The 24,360-nt window shown below is 35.9% G+C and overlaps 1 protein-coding gene across 2 annotated transcripts in view; it reads left to right on the forward strand.

Annotated features, from left to right (window-relative positions):
• Nucleotides 1-24,360, forward strand: part of LOC124356600 (protein bark beetle) — a 131,666-nt gene that overhangs the window by 30,703 nt on the left and 76,603 nt on the right. The gene's annotated exons all lie outside the window — the stretch shown is intronic.

A 24,360-nucleotide genomic window follows, 5' to 3' on the forward strand; every position in this document is an offset into this window, starting at 1 on the left:
AAAACTGTGCACTGAAAACTACGATATATTTATTGTAACACTCGGCATACGACTGTGAAGTAGTGAACCCTAAAAACGGAAAGTTAATGATGAGTCCGGACATCGATGTTGGGTCGATTCCTGGGGAGTGACCTCATCTCCCGGGCACGTGTAGACAATCGTGCTCGCGAGCTTCGTGCTTCTACAATCGTGCTTAGTACCGAGCACATAATCGTGTTTTGTATACCGTACACTGTTACAATAGTCAGCCTGTCGACTATTGCCAATTTTGGAAGTGTGTTACAAAGTTTCTAGTTTTTATTTTGTTAAATTAAATATTTAGGCTCTATGAGACTTTACTGTTGTTGAGGGTGTATTTTAACCCGAACTGAAAGGTCCAAGATTACTAATTAGCATGATTCGGCGCTCACGGACAGATATGCAAATTATTCGGAGTTATCGGACTAGGCATTAAAAATTCGAGGCTCACGGACGATTTTACTTTTCGGCACTACGGAATCCAGGAGGATTCGGAGTTGGTGGACAGTCTCGTTATTTGGTCCTGCCGGACTCATGTGTCCTATAATGTCGAAAACTAAAGATTTATTTATTTACCCAGAGAGGTAATTTATAGATTTACTTGCCAAATAAAAGAGAACCAGTTAAAAAGGTTTTAGTTTGCGAGACTTCTTCATCCACTATATATCCGCAGGGTCCATTTTCCAAAGTTAAACAATAATTCTTAAAATGTATTGAAATTTATATTTCTAGTAGTACATATTAAACATCTTCTCCACTATAAATTATACCTTTTCTTCCCATGACGTCTTATGACATTAAACTAAAGTGATGAGTATAAAAAGGAGGGGTATTAAAAAGCGTTTTATTCCTTACTTATTTATTGATGACACATCAGTATTGAGTAACAAAGAATCCCATGAAGACAAGTCCGCGCTTTGTCACTTTTCCTGGAGCTCTAAGTTAAGGCAATTTCAGGACCGGAGTAGGGGATTCCCTTAAAGGTTTACACGACCAATGAAACGAAGGTAAAGGGACCTACAATTCAACATGGATACGGAACCACATAGACAGTGTTCTAATTTTGACTGACAAGTAAAAATACAGTACTCGTAAGTACACCAACGTATCAAAGCTGACATTAATTAAAGCAAGTTATTTTATAACTTAACTAAACGGGGCCAAAATGTCCTTGGTGAGATAAATAAGCTAATAATTTATGTTTACGACCTTTCTTACACGCTATATAATACACATATCTATATGACGTATAAAAATGAATGTTTGTGTGTTTGTCCTTTATAGACTCAGAAACTATTTGACCGATCATTATGAAAATTTGTATGTATATGTATTTTTTCACGTAGAAGGTTTATATGCTATGCCCATTGGCTATAACTCATCATCAGGAGGCGCTGCAAAATACATAAGTTATCCAAAGCGCCTGCAGATTGTAAACTACAATTACGAGATAGTTGTGTATAATAACCACACACTATGTGAAGGCGCTAAGTTTTGATGGATATTTGTCTTTCAAATGAATTTCTGTTTGGCCTTATAGCTTGAATGTTAGACCACTTTATTATTAAGTACATGTACGTGTACAATGGCTATAAACATATACTTTTGGTAGATTTTCTTGATAATGTCAACAAGGTAAACTCTACATCGGCGTTGACAATATAATTCACTTGAACCAGAAGTGCTCGTACACGAGCAAAGCTTACAAAAAGCGTGCGAAGCCGCGGGGAACGGCTAGTACTTTATATTAAATAGTGGCAAAAATGTTGTCAGTGATTTGAAAATAATCGCTGCGTCTTCGTATAATATAGACCTTTCATACATGGTATTTTGTAACAGATCAACATCGGTCAAGTTTGAATTTCAAAAGATCGATAAGCAGAAATTGACGTTTGCTACTAACACCTGACAAAGCAAATCAAATTTTATGATCTTCATCAAATCAAAAATTCTGAAAGTTAAACCTAGTTAATGAATACTGGACTTAAAAATAGTTTTAAGGTAGTATTCTTTAGTAGTGATTCTTTACATCCAATGGAAGATGGTCTACACGGAGGGGGGGGGAGGAATTTAACGTAGGAATAGCTCAAGATGTACATTATTTTAAGATAGTTAACCCTTCATTGTATTTGAAGGGTTAATAATTAACTTAAATTTTTTTTCTTAAGTCCAGTGTTCATTTACTAAGTGTCACAACTTGAGTCAAGACAAGAATATTAAACCATAAACCAACTAGAACACTACACTGTAAATATTTCAAACTTTAAACTAGCGTAAATTTTTAAAGAGTGAACCTTTTCAGGTCGTATTTTCTGCATTGTACTCTACTAATATAGACCTTTAATTTAGTGTACTACTCGACCTATCCTCTAATTTAAGATTTCCTTCTGACTCCTTACGGGTCATCTCCCTGACATGATAAAAAATTGTAGTTACTTCAAAAAGTAATTTATAGGTGCAGTAATGATGTACACAGTTTTATTGCTTTACCTGTAATCGTTCTGGAATTATCAAGCCCGTGCGGGACTTTTTCCCACCCTGTATATGTAACTCGATTCATTCTAATACAAGGGTTACTAAATCACACATTAAAACAAACAAGTTTGAGATGTTATCCTAATAATAATAATGTGCGTACGTCACTATAATCAAAAAATCGTTTAGCTGCATTGAAGTCACTTCACAACACATGCTAGCTATACTAAAATTTTATAAATTTATGTATGAGGGAAGCAGCGAGGTTCGGGGTTTAGTTAGAAGGCTATAATAAAATAATCGTCGACTACAACTCAATTTTATTAGTCAATCCTTCGACAACATGGTCAGACACATAGAGCGTATTATATAGAGTGTGTGTTAAACCCCCCCCCCCCCTCTTTATTCATGGTATTTTTATTCCATAAAATATGAAAGGATAACAGGATTTCGTCCATTTTCCATCGTTGTAGGTTATAAAAGTATAACAACGTTTCTAGGATTGCAATCTACCCTCTTTGTCAGGTTGGACAAGGTATTAATATATACAGAAATAAAGACCAGAAAGAAGTAAAGAAGGGAAAGACCATTAAATATGTTTTATTATAGCGATAACTGTCTTGAGGAATGGCATGTTCATAGACATTTTCTGAATTTAATACAAAACACTAAGGAAATCTATTTTTACTTCAATTCTTGACAAAAAACCTATAAATTTATGGCATTTTCAATTTTTGTATAGTTTTTACACAAGTGGCTACGTAAAGGACAAATCCCATCTCACCGGCACTCTTACGCAGTTTGAGAGTTGAAGAAAAACTGGGGCAAAGTATTCCCAAGGCGTCTCTTAATTCCAAACGTGGGTTTCCAATATTTCCTCTAGCGAAATTTCTCTTTCATGTCCAGTGAAATGTTCGGTTTATCCGATCCTCGCAATTTTTGCCCCAGTCATAATTTATATTTTAGTACTTAAAACTCTGTTTGGTCACTTTTTAACATGGATAATACCTTTTTAACTTTAAAGGTGCTACGCACTTTTTATAAAAACAAATTTCAAGGCATAAGTTTTCATTTTTTTACATGAGCGAATTTCAGTCTTCAAGGTTCTATACTAGACTACCAATTAATCTACAAGAAAGTTACCGCTCATTGGGAACCAAGCCGCCGTGAATGGTTCTAATTGGTTCCGGATGTCAATATCAACGTCTATTAGACGGCAAATTAATGTCACTACTAGTAGGCCCACTGGTTCAAAATAAAAACCACTGTGTTGAGTATTCGCCAGCTAAACAAGGTTGCAATAGTCATTAAAAATTCGATTCTAATACATTCGTTGAATACAGTTAAAAATACTATAATAAAGGTAGTGAAGTGCTATTCAATAATGTGTGGTGTACGTTATTGTAATGTATGTTGAGTAATTTATTACACTATATCCGAACAATCGCGTTGCTTCCGCAACTCCAACGTGACGCGATCCTCTCACCATGACACTGCAGCGATCACGTCTATGGACTCACCGCAACAAGCCAGACTGACTGCTGGAAGGAAGAAGGAGAAGGAAGACAGGAGTGGTTGGCCTTGGAGAGCTACCAGCGCGAGCGACAGAGCGCACGTTTAAATACCGCATGTCTCAGATATCCGTCCCTAGCCAGGTGCAGTGCGTTCGTTGATGAAGGTTCTGTTCAGTCCTGAGGGCCCCGGGGCGGACCTCACATGTAGGCTGGCCATCCTTCATTCCACTGGGTCATACCTCATATTTTTAGTGTTCATTCCACAGCTTCACTGGGGCAGACCTCATATCTCTACTATTAATCCTTCAGTTCCCCTGTGCAAACTTCATATCTCGATTGTTTATCCTTCAGTTCCCTGTGCAAACCTCATATCTTGATTGTTTATCCTTCGGCTCCACTGTGCAAATCTCATATCTCGACTATTCTCCTTCAGTTCCACTGGAGTGGACTTCATATCTTGACTATTTATCCTTCAGTTCCACTGGGCCAGATTTCATAAGTAGGCTGTTCATCCTTCAGTTCTACTGAAACAGACCTTATATCTCGGTTGTACATAGTTCAGTACCACTAGGGTGGATCTCATGTATCGACTGTTTATCCTTCAGCTCTACTGGAGCAAACCTCATATCTAGACTATTTATCCTTCAGTTCTACTGGGACAGACCTCATGTCTTCGTTGTTCATGCCTCGGTTCTAAGTGTGAGGTCCACATGTCGGCTGTAAATGGGAATCACATGTAGGAAATCACGATTCTACGAGGAAATCCTGTTGCATTCAGTAGAAAGATAACTTTCAGTGTTGCAGTTGCAGCACAGGATAAGAGAGTTTGTCCAAATATTCTTCGTATCCCCATGGGATTTGTCGGGTAAACCAAAGGAGTAGATACGAGAGTGGAAACGAACTCTCTCCCTATCTTATCTCCCCCTGATGTACCGGTATCTCAAACTCTACACTACTAGAGGCCGATCTAGTGAGTGGTTCAACTATGTGCTGTAATCTGACAGATTTCACAAGCATTACTACTGCACTAGTGGTAGTAATGTGCTGCAGGAGTTGGTGGAGATGTAGGGAGAGATTTCGGATTATCAAACGAATTTCTGATGGAAACCTCACCTTTCTTCGTAAATATGTAATTTCCTCAATGAGATTTTGATTGAGTTAAAACCCGGATACGTGTGATGCAATCGTGGAAAACCCATCCGTAATCGTGAACCTTGAAATCTTAAACAATCTTCGTCAAAAGTAATCGGCCAACTTACTGATAAAATGGTAAGATTTTGGTTGGATTTGATTAAAGTTTGATCCAGCCGAATCGACTTTCTAAAAACTCAACTAATCGGGTGTCGTCTATTAATATCGTAGATCTCAACCAATACATAGAATTAAAATCCTTGTTATACGTTCTATAAAAATGAAGAGCTTTATATAAAAGCACTTGGAACAACGACTATGTTGTTCTCAAGCTGATCGGATGAGTCAGAGAAGGTTAAATGGTTCAAAACTGGGATCAGGAAGCAAAATTTCTCATAAATATACCTGTTTATCTTTCTTAAAATGTGTACAATCCATTTTTTGGGTTTTTTTGGTTTACAATCATAAAAGTTTACACTGTAGCGTTAAGTTTTGTGTACAAATATTTAAAGGCATTATTAAAAAATGTTTTTGAATATTTACTCAAATATAAATTAATAAAATATCGCTGCCCATAAAAATGCAAGAGGTGTAAAATTCAGAAATACAAATCTTCAAACCTTGGCGTGACTGCTATACATATCAAGGAGCATGAAATCCATCCTGAACAGTTAACTGAGTTAGTTCAATATCTCAATACTTTTTTAAAGATCATATCAAAACTAAGACAATGTCCCTAAATCGGAAGACTTCAGCCTTCGGGACAGTGCAAAGAAAAAAATTGGGGGGGGGGGGGTTCCAGACGACTGATATTTTACCGTAGTGGACAGAGAGTAAGGTCCCATTTTGTTCCTTGTAAAGTTCTTTACCCGTTTCTTTTGTTGATAACGAGCTTTCAGCAGTACATGTCAGTAATACTGAATTATGTAAATAATAATAATCGTTTACTAAAAAGGTAATCGAAAAAATTGAACATTTGGGGGGGTCTGCACCCCTTGGACTCTCTCGCTGGATACGTCCATGAAATTGTGCGCTTGTAATATAAAGAAATATGGCATCGTAATGAACAGGTAAACGTTCAATGTATAGGCTATTAAACCAAACCCTAGCAATTGTTCCTGCGTATTACATTGATCCATTAAAACCACAATGATATTAATAATTCGTAAAATTTGGGGGGGATCCGGACCTTGGACACCCTCGCTGGCTGCGTCCTTGGTGTAACAGTGAGAGTTAAGGCTCCTATAACAACAAGAAAAAGTTTAACAAAAGCGAAGTTACATTTTACACTCCCCATTGTTTGTAGAGAGTACCGCAATGTCCCACAACGCTGAATAGCACATAACCTTACAGCTGCTGACGCCATCGGCCTTGCTGAGCTAAGTGCAGCGTTCAAGGCCTTGCTGCATAACTGGCCTGGCCTCCTTCCCGCACTGCTGATGGCTACTGCGTAAGTGCCGTAAGTGCATCCGTAGCTGTCGTAATGAACACCTGTCCTACTTCTCCTAGACCTCAGTGCTGCAGTTGTTGGACAATACGAATATTCGTGTCGGGCTCGACATTTGTGTTCAGTTACAATTGTGACTCCAACGGGGAGAAATATTTTTAGAAGTAAATAAATATACACAACGAAGTATTGGAGAAAAAAAATGGGGGACAGCCCTTTGACGTATCGGCCCTAAAAGTCAACACAGTTCTTCCTTGATCCAAGCAACCAACCTAAGCTAACCTATGAGCATTTTTCAAGTCTCTAAGACCTTTCTATCAAGAGGTATCACACATGCAGACGGACTATTAGACGGATGGACTGTCCTTTGACCTTTTGAACCCAAAATCAGTAGCGTTCCTTTGGACTAAGAGGAATCCATGAGCAAGTTTCAAATTTCCAGGATGTTTCTCTCGAGAGGTATCACACAGGCAGACGGACTATTAGACGGATGGACTGTCCTTTGACCTTTTGAACCCAAAATCAGTAGCGTTCTCTTTGGACTAAGAGAAACCCACGAGCAAGTTTCAAATTTCTAGGACCTTTCTCTCGAGAGGTATCACACAGGCAGACGGACTATTAAATGGATTAACTGTCCTTTAACCTTTTGACCCCAAAATCAGTAGCGTTCTCTTTGGACTAAGAGAAACCCACGAGCAAGTTTGAAGTCTCTAGGACTTTTCTATCGCACAGAGAGATGGACATGCGGACGGACAACTACGCAATTTTAAGAAGGCCCATAATAAACCCGTTGAAACAAATTACAATGTGGTACTTTACATTCACTTCGTGTGCCAATGATAATTGTAATATGTTCATCGAATGTAGAAGTAAGTGGAAATGGTGTCAGTTTTGCTGCGGCCAACGAAAGCTGGCAAGAATATTTGCTCCCGGAATATTCAAACGTGACGTATGTTTCAGAGTTTTTAAGCAGATATTCGAAGAACTGCCATTTCGTTTATGTCTTTTTTTTCTGATTTGCAAAACCACTGAATGGATGGAACCATCCACACTCCGATGCAGTTTTCCGCGACTTTTTTTGTCTTCGGTCGTTACGCCCAACCGCGTTGTCCTGGCAGGATCCGAGGTTTACTATAAGAAACCCAGAGACTCTAGCCGCTCCAATAGTGGAACCGTAATAGCGGTGGATTCCGTTTTTATCTTCGACAAGAAAGTGCATAATTTACCTTGATTACTCCTGCAAATGCTACTTTGAAATAATGACAAGCACAACTATCCAGGTGTTGACAAACCTTTGGCCAAAGTAAAATCTGTTCTTTAGGTAAACTAACAAAAAATTTGTTACCAACACATGCTTGTCCACTGTCTTTCATATTACTGGGTATACAGGGTGTCCCGTAACTCTCTGGACAAAGGTAAAACACGTTATTGCTGAAGTCAAGACAAACACATTTTTCCATATGAACATGAGTCTCTGATTCTTAGTTTTCATATGTCTATCTGTAGGTGTTTTATAAAGAAAATTAATATCTCAAAAACAAATATATTAAAGTATACAAAATTTGGCTCAAATGTTTATGATAACAAGACCAATTACAAAGAAAAATATCATTAAATTATCTTTAGTATTTTCAAAATGGCAGCCATAGGAACTTTTAAACTTTGAATACCTTATAGATCAGCAGTTTTTCTCAAGAACTGCAAGAATGACAGTTTTTAGAGGGTATTATCACATATCTAATGACACCAAAATTATTTAAATCTAATAATAAATAATTGATTTAGAGCAGATTTACTGTGACAAGACATGGCCCACATCGAGAGCTGCCGTGTATTCCGTTTTTGTATTGATGGCTATTCGCCATGTCTTGTCACAGTAAATCTGCTCTAAATCAATTATTTATTATTAGATTTAAATAATTTTGGTGTCATTAGATATGTGATAATACCCTCTAAAAACTGTTATTCATGTAATCCTTGAGAGAAACAGCTGGTTTTTGAGATATTTAAAGTTTAAAAGTTTTAATAGCCGCCATTTTGAAAATACAAAAGATAATTTCATGATAATTTGTTCGGTAATTGGCCTTGTTATTATAAACATTTGAACCAAATTTTGTATAATTAAAATTATTAGTTTTTAAGATATTAATTTTTTTCTAAAAAAACACATACAGACAGACAGGTGAGAAACTAAGCATCGGAGACCCATGTTCATATGGTGAAATATGTTTGTATTGACCTGAGCAATAACGTGGTATACCTTTGTCCAGAGAGTTACGGGACACCCTATAAACAATGCCAGAGTTGCGCCATGTATATTTACCGAAACACCAAATCATTACAATATTATAATTGTATTGATTACCACAAAAGCCTCCTCGAACATTATGATTAAGCAACAGAAGTGGGTTCGGGTTGGAGAGATGGCGGAGTTTTATTGGCAAATAAACATCAGCAGCCCATTAATAATGAAGTATAAATAAAACCATTATCAAGTTTATCTCGCCTTGGCCTTACGGCAATTTAATTGGAACATTTCTGAAAGAGTTTTATGCACCCTTTATGATCAAACGAGACATAACGTAAATTAAAATATATACGTCTGGTTGTTTTCATGGACACATTAGCATGAAGCTTTGACTCACACTTATATAATACTAGCAGTTACCCACGGCTTCGCATGGACTTTGGTAGTGCATGAGCACTTCTGGCTCAAGTGAATTATATTTCGCTATGTTGAGTTTGCCTTGTTGCCACGATCGAGAAAATGCTTCAAAAATATATTTATAGCCATTGTAAGTTACTTCGGTCTTAGTATTGTGTTATTCTATAGGTGAATTTTTCCTTGTGTCATGATCAAGAAAATATACAGTATATACATACACAGGTCTGAGACAACTAAGATGGGTTTTATAACAGTTTTATAGATGGTAACTTTGTCTTTTACATGTGCATTACAGTACTGACCAATCACTGCATACTTAATGATTACTAATACTTACAGATAAACGTATATTTTTACTCAAACATTTAATTTTCCTATCCGGATATTTTCTTAGTCTCTGTTCAACTAAGTTTACGAAAAAGGTTTAAATAAGAAGTACTCTGTAATTTCACCCAATAAATGTAAACAAATCGAAACTAGTGGTTAAATTAACTAAACATATGGTTTTGCTGTCGTAAGACAATGTTTACACAGAACAGTTGATAACATTTAACAGGCTCTTTCAATAAAATTTATTAAATTATTTAATAATGTGAAGGAAACATGATTTTCCGGACATTTGCCATCGTTCAGTGATACAAAAAATCAGTAACACTACGTTTCGAGATCTGGAATCTGATCTCTTCTTCAGGTAAATAACTAACCTAACACATAATTACAAACTAGGTAAAAAAACTAAGTAGGGAGTTAGTGGCAAAGTCGAGGCTATGAAGGAGGCTTAATGCAGGTTGGCAATTAGTACCGGAGGCCGCATCACTTAGCCTCTGTCGGTGCATGTGATAGATATAATATGTGATAATGAGAGTCTGAGTTTATTAAGAGACAGTTGGGAAACGTAACTTAACGCTTACTGTGATTAATAAAAGAAATTTTAACCCAAACGAAGTAGTAAAGATCGAACTCTGTTGTAGAGAGTTAGTGGCAAAGTTGAGGCTATGAAGGAGGCTTAATGCAGGTTGGCAATTAGTACCGGAGGCCGCATCACTTAGCCTCTGTCGGTGCATGTGATAGATATAATATGTGATAATGAGAGTCTGAGCTTGTTAATGAGAGTTGGGAAACGTAACTTAACGCTTACTATGATCAATAAAAGATATTTTAACGCAAAAGAAGTAGTAAAGATCGAACTCTGTTGTAGAGAGTTAGGGGCAAAGTTGAGGCTATGAAGGAGGCTTAATGCAGGTTGGCAATTAGTACCGGAGGCCGCATCACTTAGCCTCTGTCAGTACATGTGATAGATATAATATGTGATAATGAGAGTCTGAGCTTGTATTAAGAGACAGAGTTGGGAAACGTAACTTAACGCTTGCTATGATTAATAAAAGATATTTTAACGCAAAAGAAGTACGTAGTAAAGATCGAACTCTGTTGTAGAGAGTTAGGGGCAAAGTTGAGGCTATGAAGGAGGCTTAATGCAGGTTGGCAATTAGTACCGGAGGCCGCATCACTTAGCCTCTGTCGGTATATGTGGCAGATATAATACGTGACAATGAGATTCAGAGCTTGTTAATGAGAGTTGGGAAACGTAACTTAACGCATACTATGATCAATAAAAGATATTTTAACGCAAAAGAAGTACGTAGTAAAGATCGAACTCTGTTGTAGAGAGTTAGGGGCAAAGTTGAGGCTATGAAGGAGGCTTAATGCAGTTTGGCAATTAGTACCGGAGGCCGCATCACTTAGCCTCTGTCGGTATATGTGGCAGATATAATACGTGACAATGAGATTCAGAGCTTGTTAATGAGAGTTGGGAAACGTAAACTTAACGCATACTATGATCAATAAAAGATATTTTAACGCAAAAGAAGTACGTAGTAAAGATCGAACTCTGTTGTAGAGAGTTAGGGGCAAAGTTGAGGCTATGAAGGAGGCTTAATGCAGTTTGGCAATTAGTACCGGAGGCCGCATCACTTAGCCTCTGTCGGTATATGTGGCAGATATAATAGTGACAATGAGATTCAGAGCTTGTTAATGAGAGTTGGGAAACGTAACTTAACGCATACTATGATCAATAAAAGATATTTTAACGCAAAAGAAGTACGTAGTAAAGATCGAACTCTGTTGTAGAGAGTTAGGGGCAAAGTTGAGGCTATGAAGGAGGCTTAATGCAGTTTGGCAATTAGTACCGGAGGCCGCATCACTTAGCCTCTGTCGGTGTCGGTATATGTGGCAGATATAATACGTGATAATGAGAGTCTGAGAGTAAGTTGGGAAGGAAACGTAACTTAACGCATACTATGGTCAATAAAAGATATTTTAACGCAAAAGAAGTAGTAAAGATCGAACTCTGTTGTAGAGAGTTAGTGGCAAAGTTGAGGCTATGAAGGAGGCTATGAAGGAGGCTTAATGCAGGTTGGCAATTAGTACCGGAGGCCGCGTCACTTAGCCTCTGTCTATGCATTTGATAGATAAATAATATTTATGTGATAATGAGAGTGAGCTTGTTTATGAGAGTTGGGGAACGTAACGTTACGATTACTATGATTAATAAAATACATTTTAACTCAATGAAGTTGTAAAGATCGAACCCTGTTGTAGAGAGTTAGTGGCAAAGTTGAGGCTGTGAAGGAGGCTTAACGCAGGTTGGCAATTAGTATCGGAGGCCGCATCACTTAGCCTCTGTCGGTGCAAGTGACAAATATAATACGTGACAATGAGATTCTGAGCTTGTTTATGAGAGTTGGGAAACGTAACTTAACGCATACTATGATCAATAAAAGATATTTTAACGCAAAAGAAGTAGTAAAGATCGAACTCTGTTGTAGAGAGTTAGTGGCAAAGTTGAGGCTATGAAGGAGGCTTAATGCAGGTTGGCAATTAGTACCGGAGGCCGCATCACTTAGCCTCTGTCGGTGGCCATTTATCCGAACGGTGGTTCGTTAGATGCCGTTTGTAACACCGCTTTCGTAATATTGTGTAATGGATGCTTGTATTGATGTTTGCTACAATTAGTATTTGTCGAAAGTGTATTCGGTTAAAAACAATTTATATTGCGTTCTGTACTTGAGAAGATACAGTTTTTACAAAAATCTACTTAATAATTAATTTTCAATACTCAAAAGATGTGACCAAATTATTTAAAATTTTAACCTATAACAAATGTATGTTGTTAAAACCTACATCGTGTTATTTTATACGGGAGTTAATAATAAATATCGATATAAACACAATTAATTTACAGTTAGTTAAATCAAGTTGCTTCGAGTATTGTCAAAGTAAGTACAACTTTTTAAAGTTTGTGATAAAAGTAGTCCAATGGAAAATCAAATTTCTAGCTTAAACCATCCTATTTTAGTAAGGTTTCTTTAAGGAACTATTTTTTTATAAGAGATAAACATGTATTTAGTATTATGGTACTACAGTTATGACGTGTTTTACATAGCAGAGAGATATTTAAATTTCATTTTTCCTTTTTTAACGCAGAATCAGTAGCTCTGGTAAACATTTCAACGTCCTGAAGGTCGATAATAGCGATGAGATTCGTGTCGAAATACATTAGTGGGGAGTATGCGTCGGGACGTCTATAGTACTAGTACTTGTAAAGTACGACCAGACCTCACGCGAATACCTCGTATACCGGAATGATTCTGGTCGATATGGAAATGTCAAGTAAGAGTATTGAGGTCCGTGCGTGCCTTCATAGGGGACACTATAGAAAGACTTTATTAACGACATTCCCAAGCCGCGTTTTACTTTTATTTATTAGTAATAATTTTACCCCGATATAGATTAGTCTTTCAGTCCCATTATGAAGCTTTTGGTAAAAAAGTGTTAATTGGTTGAAAAGTCATAATGTTTCATTTTCAACAATATGGAGCTCCACCACATTATGCTCTTCCTGTGCGGCAATGGCTAGATGCACACTACCCGGATCACTGGATCGGTAGAAGAGGATCAATTGAGTGGCCGGCTAGGTCTCCAGACTTGACACTCTTAGACTGTGTTTTTAAAACACATCCCACTGGTGTCCAAGACTTGAAAAATAGGATCACTGCTGAGTGCAGACGCTTAACCAGAGAAACTTTTACAAAGTTAGGCAAGAATTTGAAAATATGTTACATTTTTTTGCTTCAACAACAATGGCTACAAATTTGAACATTTTATTTGAAGTTTACAGAGGATTTACAACAGTATTCAGTGAGTAATGTTGTTGTTATTAGCAGTAGTACAGTAGTTTGTAGAGTAATAATTGTTGTCTAAGAAGTTACATTATTGGCTGCTGATACAAACGGCTTGGCCGATTTCAATTTTTTTTTTAACCAAAATACAGCATTTTTATGAGCTTCAATTTGAGGTGTCATAAGGTATTAGTTGCCATTTCAAAATTTTGACTTTGGGTACGGGGAGCATGGGGATTAGGATCCCCATTTTGAAAATATTGTCTTTTTCCCAATTAGTACTTTACACTCCCGTTTACAGAATTTTGATACTTGGGCTATAAGTCTTTTAATACGAGTTTGCAGTTTTCAAATGAACACCCTGTATATGTCCGCCTGGCAGCGTAAGTATGTTCATAACAGATTTTACACGAATATTACTACATTTTTGTAAAACTATCAAAATACGTAATAAAGCGTTCGTGTACAAGAATCCTCTGTGTAATCGACTGCTTGTTGCCGGTTATACAATCGATTCTTTGCTTGGCAACCGATTTCCTCCGTTAAGAGCCGATTGTAGTGGAAGCCATTTTGATTTTAAACCCATAAGCACAATACTAAACCTCATGAAATTTACGACCCAATTTGTAGTCGTAGAATAATGAGAGATATCTCATATTAAATATACAACTGATACGCATTTAAACGTTTTTTTAGCTTTTTTAATGTTTGGATTGTTCGTCCAGTACAAACTTAAAGTTCTTGTACTTTATCATTTAAATGAATGCATGAACTTTACAAAGAAAACTAAAAAGATGTGTATTGATGAGATCATAAAAATAAGACATCTCCGATGAGAACTTTACGATGAGAAATAAGGCCGTAAAACTGCGTGAAGTTTAACATTGTTTTTATGGGGAAAATTGAAGGTCGTTTAATTGCAGTCGGCTCTTGAATCCATATTATCAAAATAACCATAATTAAATATAAGTTATACGTTTTATTTCAATTTAACTTTACGTCCCCCTTTAATTTAGAAAATAATTACCTCGTATTAGGATTTGGAATATTTGCTAACGTTTATGTTACAAGAATAGAACAACGATAACGTTTCGAAAACTGGAATCTATTCTTTTGTTCAGGTGTCATACAAACTTTAGAGTGGTTAAGCAACATTAAGTCAATATATTATTGCGACGAACTCACTAAAGTAAAAAAAAATACATCAGAACAAATTGGACGTAAAAATACCCAGCATGCATATGAGGTTCATCACAAGCGTTATATATGAGCTTGTACAAAACATCATATTTATAGCAGAGAAGTTGAGAAACTACATATTTCTAATACTTAAAATTGTTAATAACTCTTTGATCCCTTAATTTTTAACCCCTTATTGTGATTTCAATCCTTTTAATGTTTTCAACACGTGAATAAATTTATAAAATTAATTTTATAGGAATACAAAGGAATACAACATTTTCCAATATGTTTTATTGTATGCTAAAACATTATATTGGAAAATGTTGTATTCCTTTATACTAGTGATACTACAATAAATCGTTTTCCCAATGCTCCAAGATTCTACATTCATAGAAATTACTTATTTATTTATATTTAGCGTAGTAAATTATTTTCATTCTTTCAAGTATTTCTCACTTGGTGGTGATTTCTCAGAAAATATTTTGCCGTGTAGGACGTAGTAGGCAGTTTGCAGGGCATTGTTGATGCTGAAGGTGATTCGTTCTCTCGGTAAATTTCCGACGTGGTCTGACGACTTTAATGCCAATGAGCATATCCTTGTGATCATATCTCAGCATTTCCGGGGGATAGACTTAATCGATTTGATTGGCGTTGCTTTGGCGATAGCTGTACTGAGAATGTTCTGCCAATTGCCAACGTCTTGCCAAAGTTAGAAATGCCAAGTAAGTATCGAGAGTACGTGACTGGAGTTGGTGAATGGAGGTGAGACCGAGTTACGTAAGGTTTGGCCGAAACGGACGGAAGTGAGTGGATTCATCACTAATATCCCAAGCGGATAAGGAAAGCTCCATTGAAATCCCAGCAGAGCTCGATAATTTTTCCTTCCTTTATCCTTCACGTACTCATAGTTTTGTGCTTCATGAGGTTAAGCAGGTCTGAGATCATTTGACCGCCCTATACAACTTCAGCTTGCTAAAGCACAGTTGGTGATGCTGCTTAACGGTGTGCCTACAGGTTTTCCCCAGATTTGTCACTTCGCTAGCTTTGGTCACCCCTAGTTTGATGCTTTACAAGCTGCACAAGCTAACAAATCATCCAATCGGTCGATCGATACACAGACGTTGCTTTCGAGTGGGCCTAGAAACGAACGCATTTCTTGGCCTCGGTATCCATAAGGAAGAGAATATATACTATAGCCTACCAGTTTGCATTCAACTGACCGGTGTGAACCCAGGAAGAGTTCAAACGTTATTTCATTGACTGCGATGGATAAATCTGTTAAGTGCCCTTTAAATTTCAAATTGGTAGATGTTTTGTTCGTTCGCGCTCAAACAAACTGTCATCAAACAGAAGAGGAAGGCGTCGTTATGATGTTCAAGGATGCCACCGAAGTCTTGGCGCCATGATGTTTATTTGCCGAGGTATAAGCCTACGAAACTGTATGTCATTGAGTTCGAAGACTGGATATAAATACCTAATTGACCTAGTTAACTGCTGGAGAAATAAATTTCAATGTATTTTAAAAATAAAGGTTTCATTACTTTTTTTAGTGTTTTGTCTTAATCTGTTATCGTGACCAAGAAAATTTCTAGATAGTATAGTGAGTGAATATTCATGCTTATTGTTCGCTATGCACTCATATTTTGTTTACTTTTAAAAGCATTTTCTTGTTTGTATTATTAAGTTTATATTTTTAGTATCGGTTTCAAAACTGTTTAGATATGCTCCTTCGTCAGGTGCCAAACAGTTTGTTTATCAACGGAATCTATGTAAAAGTGAAGAGGAAATTTAATAATCAAATTAAATTTCAGGTAATTTGTTTCTGAAACCTTGCGTTTTAGAAGAAATAATCTCTAGCAATTAATTATTTTGTACGATTTTGTTTATGGTACAATATTAGGTTATTACACATGATTTTGGGTTGTTGTCATTATGTTCTTAATTGTGAAAGTATTGAGATTTCAAAATATTTTTTTAAAATAATAATTTTCATCTCAAACTTGAATTTTGTTTTGTTTCCGTGAAAATGTTGCTGTCTAAAGTGTGTTTTTAATTTTAAAAATTATATAACAACACTACTGTTGAATCATTTCTGATACATTATTCATTTACCTTTAAAAAGGAGTTTTTTATGATCAAAAATAAAATTTAGGTCAATTTTTTCCAAAAACTTGCGTTTACGTCCAAAACCCTCTGTCACTTTTCGCATAGTGACATAAAAAATAACTCGGCACTTTTAAACATGGATTTGTTTTTATCTCTGGCACTAAAAGGGTTAAATGAGGAAAAACTGTAGGCCAACAACTAAGATATTATGTGTAATGGCTATTTTATTTATTTAGTAAAAAGAGCGAAGACCAAAATGGCGTTGTACAGTTTCGTTGTGGACGCGGTAAAGTGAGAAGATAGGACAGACTCGGGTGTCCCCCCTCCCCGCTGGACAGGTGACTTCCGGCCAGGGTGTATCCCGGAAACTGACCGGCACAGCCACCTAACCTGCAAATCGTGGTACTGTACTGTTTGACAGTTAATCACAGTATCATCCTTCTGCATTTGATAGTTAGATTTTCAACGGCCATATTTTACACGTTAACTATTACTACTGAATTTGTTAAAACGTATTCAGATTGAAATAATCCGTATCTACATTGAATCGAAAGAACTCAATACATACCCTGTTTGATATTCTATTCTACTTAAGAAAAATATGTCACTTCATTATTTTATTAGGTACGGTTGTAACACAGTTTCATCATCATATTTCGAGTGTATTTTGTCATCATAAAGTGAGTAGGTAGCAGGACTGACTTGGACTCATAGGCTACTACAATTGAATCGTTTATTTCAGAAAGGGCACATGTCACATTTTTCTAATTTTACACCAGCAATAAAAAACCGTTTGTATTAAAGAAACCGAGTTTATTGTGAATTTTTAATAGATTATCTGAAGAAGTATACTGAAATACATATTCCACACAAATTTTCACATATTTAATTTTTTAATTGTAGCCTCTACAATTTTTTTTTAGTTTTTGGATATGTGCCCTCTTTCTCCCATTAAAAACAGGAAAAATGATCATAAAACACATATTACACAATCAATTTAATGTTTTAATTTGCAAAATAGATAAAACAGTGTGTCTAACTGTTAAAAATGACTTAATATATTTCCATTATTAATTTAATCCAGGTCATCTTGACGTGTAGTTTGGCCAAGCTATGATAGTGTCGTAGAATGATTTTGCTTCTTTCTGGTATGTATTTTTTAACTTTTTTTATGTACTCAATCTTTTTTTCATTAATTAGGTTCTTTCCGTTGTAAGCTCGCTCTGATGGGTATGGTATATGTACAACATTAGGTTTCATGAGAGGAAATGTGCTGCTTACCAATCCCATTGGTTGTTTCACTTCCTTTTTACAGTACCTTCATTCATTTCTAGATAGTATAGTTCAGATATTTTCAGCTTTTTTCTATCTTTGTTTTTCATAGTCATGGTTTCTGTTGAATTTACATACTTTTTAAAGTATTTAGGCCACCACTGATCAAAATCCAAGATAATGCTACTGTCTTTTAACATTATAGTTTCAATTTTCCCTTTTGTGCCATCTTTTATCAAAGTTTCATATTGTTCGGGTGTATATACTCTGTCTTGTTTTTTATTGCTCTTTTAATAACCCCAAAAAAGTCCTGTCACACGGCAAGAAACTGTGGCCTCTTACGGGAAAGTATTGTTTTACAGGTATTTTTCTGTTGTGGGATATTGATAACAAGGCCCTCAATTACCGTGTGGTTTCTATTTTGGCCTGTACACGCATCAGAGAAAACATGAATCTCTCGTGCCGTTTCGGGTACATGTTTGTTTATAAAAATCAAAAATAAAGGAAGACACTTCATTTCCTTCTCCCTTTTTAGCGATTCCCTCATGATAGAGATACGTTGTGCTCTTTTTTGTTTTTCAAGTCATAGACACAAAAGCAGTTAACCCAGAGTTGGCGGTAGTAAAATATCTCTTGTACTGGGATATTAGGTAAAGGTAGATTCTGCATATAGTCAACACAAATACCATATGTGTCTGGCTCATCTTCACACTTTTTTGTAACACATTCCTAAAGCAGAATAGAATTTTTTTCCACGTCTCAAGTGTACTATTTTTTTTTCCGCTGCCGCTACTCTTTTTGCATTATCGTTTAGCGTATTGCTTTTTATTTTGGTAGTAAGCTCCTCACATAAACCGCACACATCTTTCTGTGGCCTACCAAATCTGAAGTTGTAGTTTTCTTTATAATAAGTTATAGTATGTACTGTACTTAACGTTCAATTCTGGATTTATTTGTGTGAACAGTTTGTGCATGATTTTAATGCTCAGCTCAGCAGAAAGATTAAGTTATAGGCTTTCCTGTGTAGTGAGACACTTTGGTTGGAAAGCACTCAATGTGATCTTTTAGCTTCTGACATATTTCTGGAGGCACAACATTTACCTTAGGGTTTTTGCCACGTTTGTCCTTTGGTGATTTTCCTACACTTAGTAAGTCTGAAATCCTTCTAAGTCGTTTAGTGGTGACAGAGTACAATGCTATGATTGCATTTTTACAAACGGCAATATTTTCTCCTTTGTATGATAAATGATAAGAAAACTGTATGCCTCTTACCTTTTGTTTTTTCAGCCGGGAATACCTGGCTTTGGTCGAGACCTTTTAATTGCTTTAATTTTCCATGTCCTTGCAGAAACGAATCTTGTTGATTTTTGTTATCTATGCTGTACAACTCCAAAAACATTATGTACTTGATCATCTTTAGGTATTTTATCCAAACAATTTCTGTGGCACCTGAAAAAAAAACATTTGTACTAAAACTGTCAGTATTGTTATTAAATATTTATACAGCAATACCTTACAAGTAATTGTTGTACATATCACTGATTATACAACCCACAAGTTATTGTACACCTGGGATTTATTTAAAACGATAAAGATATATTTTAGCGTTAAAGTTCAATAACATGATTAATTTTTATGGCTTATGTTTTATAGGTTAAGTTTTGTAAGCTTTACTATTGATAAAGTCAGTAATAAATTTCTGGACTCTTGTCAGACTGATTAGTGTAGGCCTTTTTCTGTGTATGATTTAAAAATTATGTAAATCCTAATTAATATAATTAAAAACAACTTACCCACAACTGTTTTTTCCCAGGACCTTTCCAGGAACTTCAGCTCCTTTGTAGTTTCTATAAGGCTCTCCAGATAACCGAGCCTTCTTAATAATAGTACGTTTGTACTTATCATTGTTGTGAACTCCCCATTTCCTCTTCTTACTTAATGGAATTTCTAGACCTTGTCAGTGTCACTTTCCATCATTTCTTTCTGCTAATATTGTATAAATAAATACACGAAAGACTAACAAAGATGCTTTCATCAAATCGTCTGAACAATATAACAAACATTTGAGGTTAGACCAAGCAAACTCAGTGCAGGCAACTGTTGCTCAAGCATGCGCATCTGTCTAGTGTAGTATGTTTGCTGTAGAAAGGGCACATGTCCAGGATATGTGCCCTTTCACAAATAAATCTAGTTTTCAGATTTGCCATAGTAACAAATGGAATACAGTTAGAGATGTGACCTTTCAACAGTAAATGTGTCTACACCCAAAAGAAACTATTTCTGCAAAAAAAACCATATTTGAAACAAATGTGATTTGTGCCCTTTCTGAAATAAACGATTCAATTATCAAGTACTTGGTGAGTAATATGGACGGTCATAGTTTTAGGACACGGTTGCGACATGTCTTGTCACTTCCGTCAATGGGTGACTCAGAGGTAACCGGTTAGCCGTCCGCGTTACGTTATCAGGCATACCGGTGAAACTGAAATTTCAAGGCCAGCCTTATCCGGACGCTAATTTCCTGCACCTGCTTTTTGCATCGTAATGAAGTTCGTGAAATAAGTTCATTTATTAGGTACTCGTATCTTTATTGCATTATTTTGGGTATAATTTTGGTTTGTTACATGTTTAGTAGTATTAAGCCTCCACAGTAGACCTAATCGTACTATGATTCCCAGTGTTGAAAATGTTCACTGGCTTTCAGCTTTCATTAAATATGTCAGTAATCCTATTACGATTCTACAGAGGCAAGAACGTAGCTAGGACAAAAGTTGGGGGGAGGGGATCAAGGCGGCTAATATTTTCCCGTAGTGGACAGAAAGTAAGGCAAGTGCAGTTAACCGCTCATTTCCCATTCGGTTCCTTAAAAAGTTCTTGACCCGTTTCAATATTGAGAACGATCTTTTAACAGTACATGTCAGTATTACTGAACCATTAAAATAATTAGCGTTTGCTTAAAAATTAATTGAAAAATTGAAAATTAGAGGAGGTCGGACCCCTTAAACCCCCTTGCTGGCTACGCCCCCTTGTACAGAGGGTGTCCTCAAAGAACATGATAACGGAATGATCCTCTAGAGCGATCTACTCGTAGTTTGCAGCTACCATAGACTATTATAGATATGTCATTTTCCTTGACGAAATAAATTTACTTTGTGGCTATTATACTCTAGAACGTTTGTCAAATATTACTTCTAAGAAGAAAGAAAGGTGTGAGTTCAGTTATATCTTGGTAAAAGTTAATCTTTTTGTGCTGCTAATTCCTTAACTTACTTTGGAAAGCCTCCTAATTAATTGCGTGTAATTAGGTCCATGTGAAACAGTACTGTACGTGTTTAGTTGTGAAGGAACGAGCAGCGAGCGGAAGCACATGTGTGCCATGCACTGTTATGTATCTGGCAAGACGCAGCGGCAGCGTGAGATAACATCAATGGGGCCACGTCTCTTACTGACGTAGTCGGTTTTTTGCTATCGTCTTCTGCACGAATCTTCAGCAGTTTTATACAAGAGAACAGTCAGTAGTCGTTATATAAGTCCACTAAACCAAATTGGGTACTTTGGTATTATACGGAAACCACTATTTTTTAATATTTACCGGAGAACTAAAAAATATTTAAATTATTAGAAAGAATTAATAGACTTTATTTGACTTACTGTGAAAATTACTTGTCATTATGGCGATCGGCTCTTGTTCTATTCCTCCCAAAAGGAAGCGATGTCGTTGAGGAGGTCGTTCTGTCCCTATCTACTATTTGCTATTAGTAGCAAATAGCTATAAATATAAATGGTTAACGATCCCTCACGTGATCTGAGCTTGGATTTGGGTACTACCCCAAATTCAAGCTCAGATCACGTGCGCGCTCATAAACGTTATCTTTAAACTTTGTTTCTGCTAGTAACATATTTATGATAACCTAATCTAATCTATTTATATAGCCTAATAATAAATTTTTGATGGGGACAGAATGGCCTTTTCGCCAACATCGCTTCCTTTTGGGAGGCAGAAAACAAGAACCGATCGTCAAAAATGAGAAGTAATTTCACAGTAAGAAAAAGAGTATGTTTTTCTTTTTCAATCGTGTTGTTTGTTATGTTCATGGTAAGAAAAACTCCTCAACAAATAGTGCCTTCCGGATGATACCAAAGTACTATAATTGCTTATCGTTACAGTGGATAATTAATTGGATCGTATAGCAATTATATTGTTCTCACGCTCACGCGGTTTGGTACTATAGTTTAGTCATCAGACAAAAATGCTAGAATGTCGGTCTAGGTCTTGTCGCCGTTTACCGATGACTCAGTTTGGAAAGTCAAGCCTGTGATGTGTGGACTAACCCCAGACTTGCAATGTTCCACAGGTAACCAAGTAGGCCCTTCCCACCTCAATTATTGTGGTTGTTGGACTCATTACACTGATAGTGTCTGTCTTGTCAGGCTCATTATCTTCATTACTGCCAGATAGTGCTCTTGTCTTCTCAGTACTCGTGTACGTGGACTCGTTTAATTTGGCTTCATTATTACAGCTCTTTTTTACTAGAATCCTCTCTCCGTTTTTTGGAATGGAACTGAATAAACTAGTCTATTAAGACACAATTTGGATTGAGCCGTTGTAATGTTAATATAAAACCTAAATATAAATGAGCTGGGAAACACTATTGTCCTTTGTCATTATTGTCTATTCATTTATTCAATAAAAGTTTTACATCTTGTTTACATTTCTTAGCAGAGCTAAAATAAACATGTGAATTGTCACAGTCAACACAAAAAATAAAAAGAATAAGAAATCAAAAGTACAAAAATACAGTTTTGCTTAAAAATTATTTATGGCAAATAAGAAATATAAATAGATAAATTAGGAATTTAAGTACTCTTCAACAGAGTGATATGCCCGGTTTGTGAGATAGCATTTTAAGGAATTTTTAAAGGTTTGAATTGAATATTCATTTTTTTAAGATTCTGGCAATTTATTGTAAATTTTAATGCAGAATAATACACCCCCTGTTCATAGAGTTTTAACCGATGAACAGGATAGTGTAGTACCTGATGATCCTTGTATTGTAAGTGTGAAATACTTGGTTTTTATGGAACTGTTTACTATTAGATTTGTAAAAACTTAAAATTTAAAAAATGTACAGGGATGGGAGGGCCAAAATGTTCTTATTTATGAAAAATGGTTTACATGAGTGTCGGATTCGGAGCTTAAACATAATTCTTATAATTCGTTTTTGCAATTTGAACATATTTTTTGAGTTTAATGAATTTCCCCAAAATGCCACCCCATATCTCAGGTGCGAGAAAACATATACGTAGTAGACAGACTTAATAGTATCACATTTGCCACAGAGCTAATTGTTCTCAAAGCAAAACAAGCTGTATTTAGTTTTTTTATTACGTGTTCATTCCATGTAGGTGTCGTGTCTACTACTACCCCAAGGAATTTTGAAGAGTGAACAAACAACCTCAATTGTATTGTAACAGCACTTTAATGGCTGAATGCGTTCTAACGAAATTCCAAATGCTATTCACGACCCTGTGTAAATCGCAAAGTCAATACATAGACTACGTGTTTGAAAATGTTCAACGTCAAGGAATACTTGAATGTGTTGAAAGAAACAGGAATGTATCGTTTTCATTTACAGAGTTATAGTTCATAAATTGTTAGTTTTAGTTTTGGTCTTATTAGAACTGACCATTAGCTTTCATAAAAAATACGAACAGACAATTTTTCAAAATTCCAAATGACTGGAGTTTTAAAAAGTTTCATCATTAAATTTTAGAGGAAACTAATAAACAGAAGTACGTAAACATAGCTTCCTTAAGGAACGAAATCAGTCGCTATATTAATTGATTAAATAACAAATTACTGGTACTCTATTTAAATATATTTTTAATTTTTTAACCAATATTTAAATTCGTGTTATCATCTGAGAATCATCTGTGCAATTTTTAAATGACAGAAGAACATTGTTCTCAAAAGGCCTGAAGGACGATTTCTGGATTGCCATTTATGTACATTTGTTGCGAAACTCTACCTTTATTACCTTTACATCGGTATTGAAAATGTTCACTATTGGTCCATTGGGAGTCGTGATTTCTATTTCTCAAAAAAGTGACCCTTTAAATTGATAGTATAGGCTAAAAATGAAAACACAGAATAAACAAATCGGGTATATTGTGGAGAATATGATTTTTTAGCAACTCATCAGCACATTCTTTAGGAAATTTTTGTTAAATCTATATTCGCTAAAATTTCCAACATTGAGTCATATACAATTTGTATAACATGCTAAAGCAGCCCTTACAAAAAATAGTCTGTTTGTTGTGAATGGTCCATATGATTTCAGCCTTTACTCCCCACACCTAACACTCTTGCGT

The sequence above is a fragment of the Homalodisca vitripennis genome, chromosome 3 (assembly GCF_021130785.1).
Source record: "Homalodisca vitripennis isolate AUS2020 chromosome 3, UT_GWSS_2.1, whole genome shotgun sequence".
NCBI lineage: Eukaryota > Metazoa > Arthropoda > Insecta > Hemiptera > Cicadellidae > Homalodisca > Homalodisca vitripennis.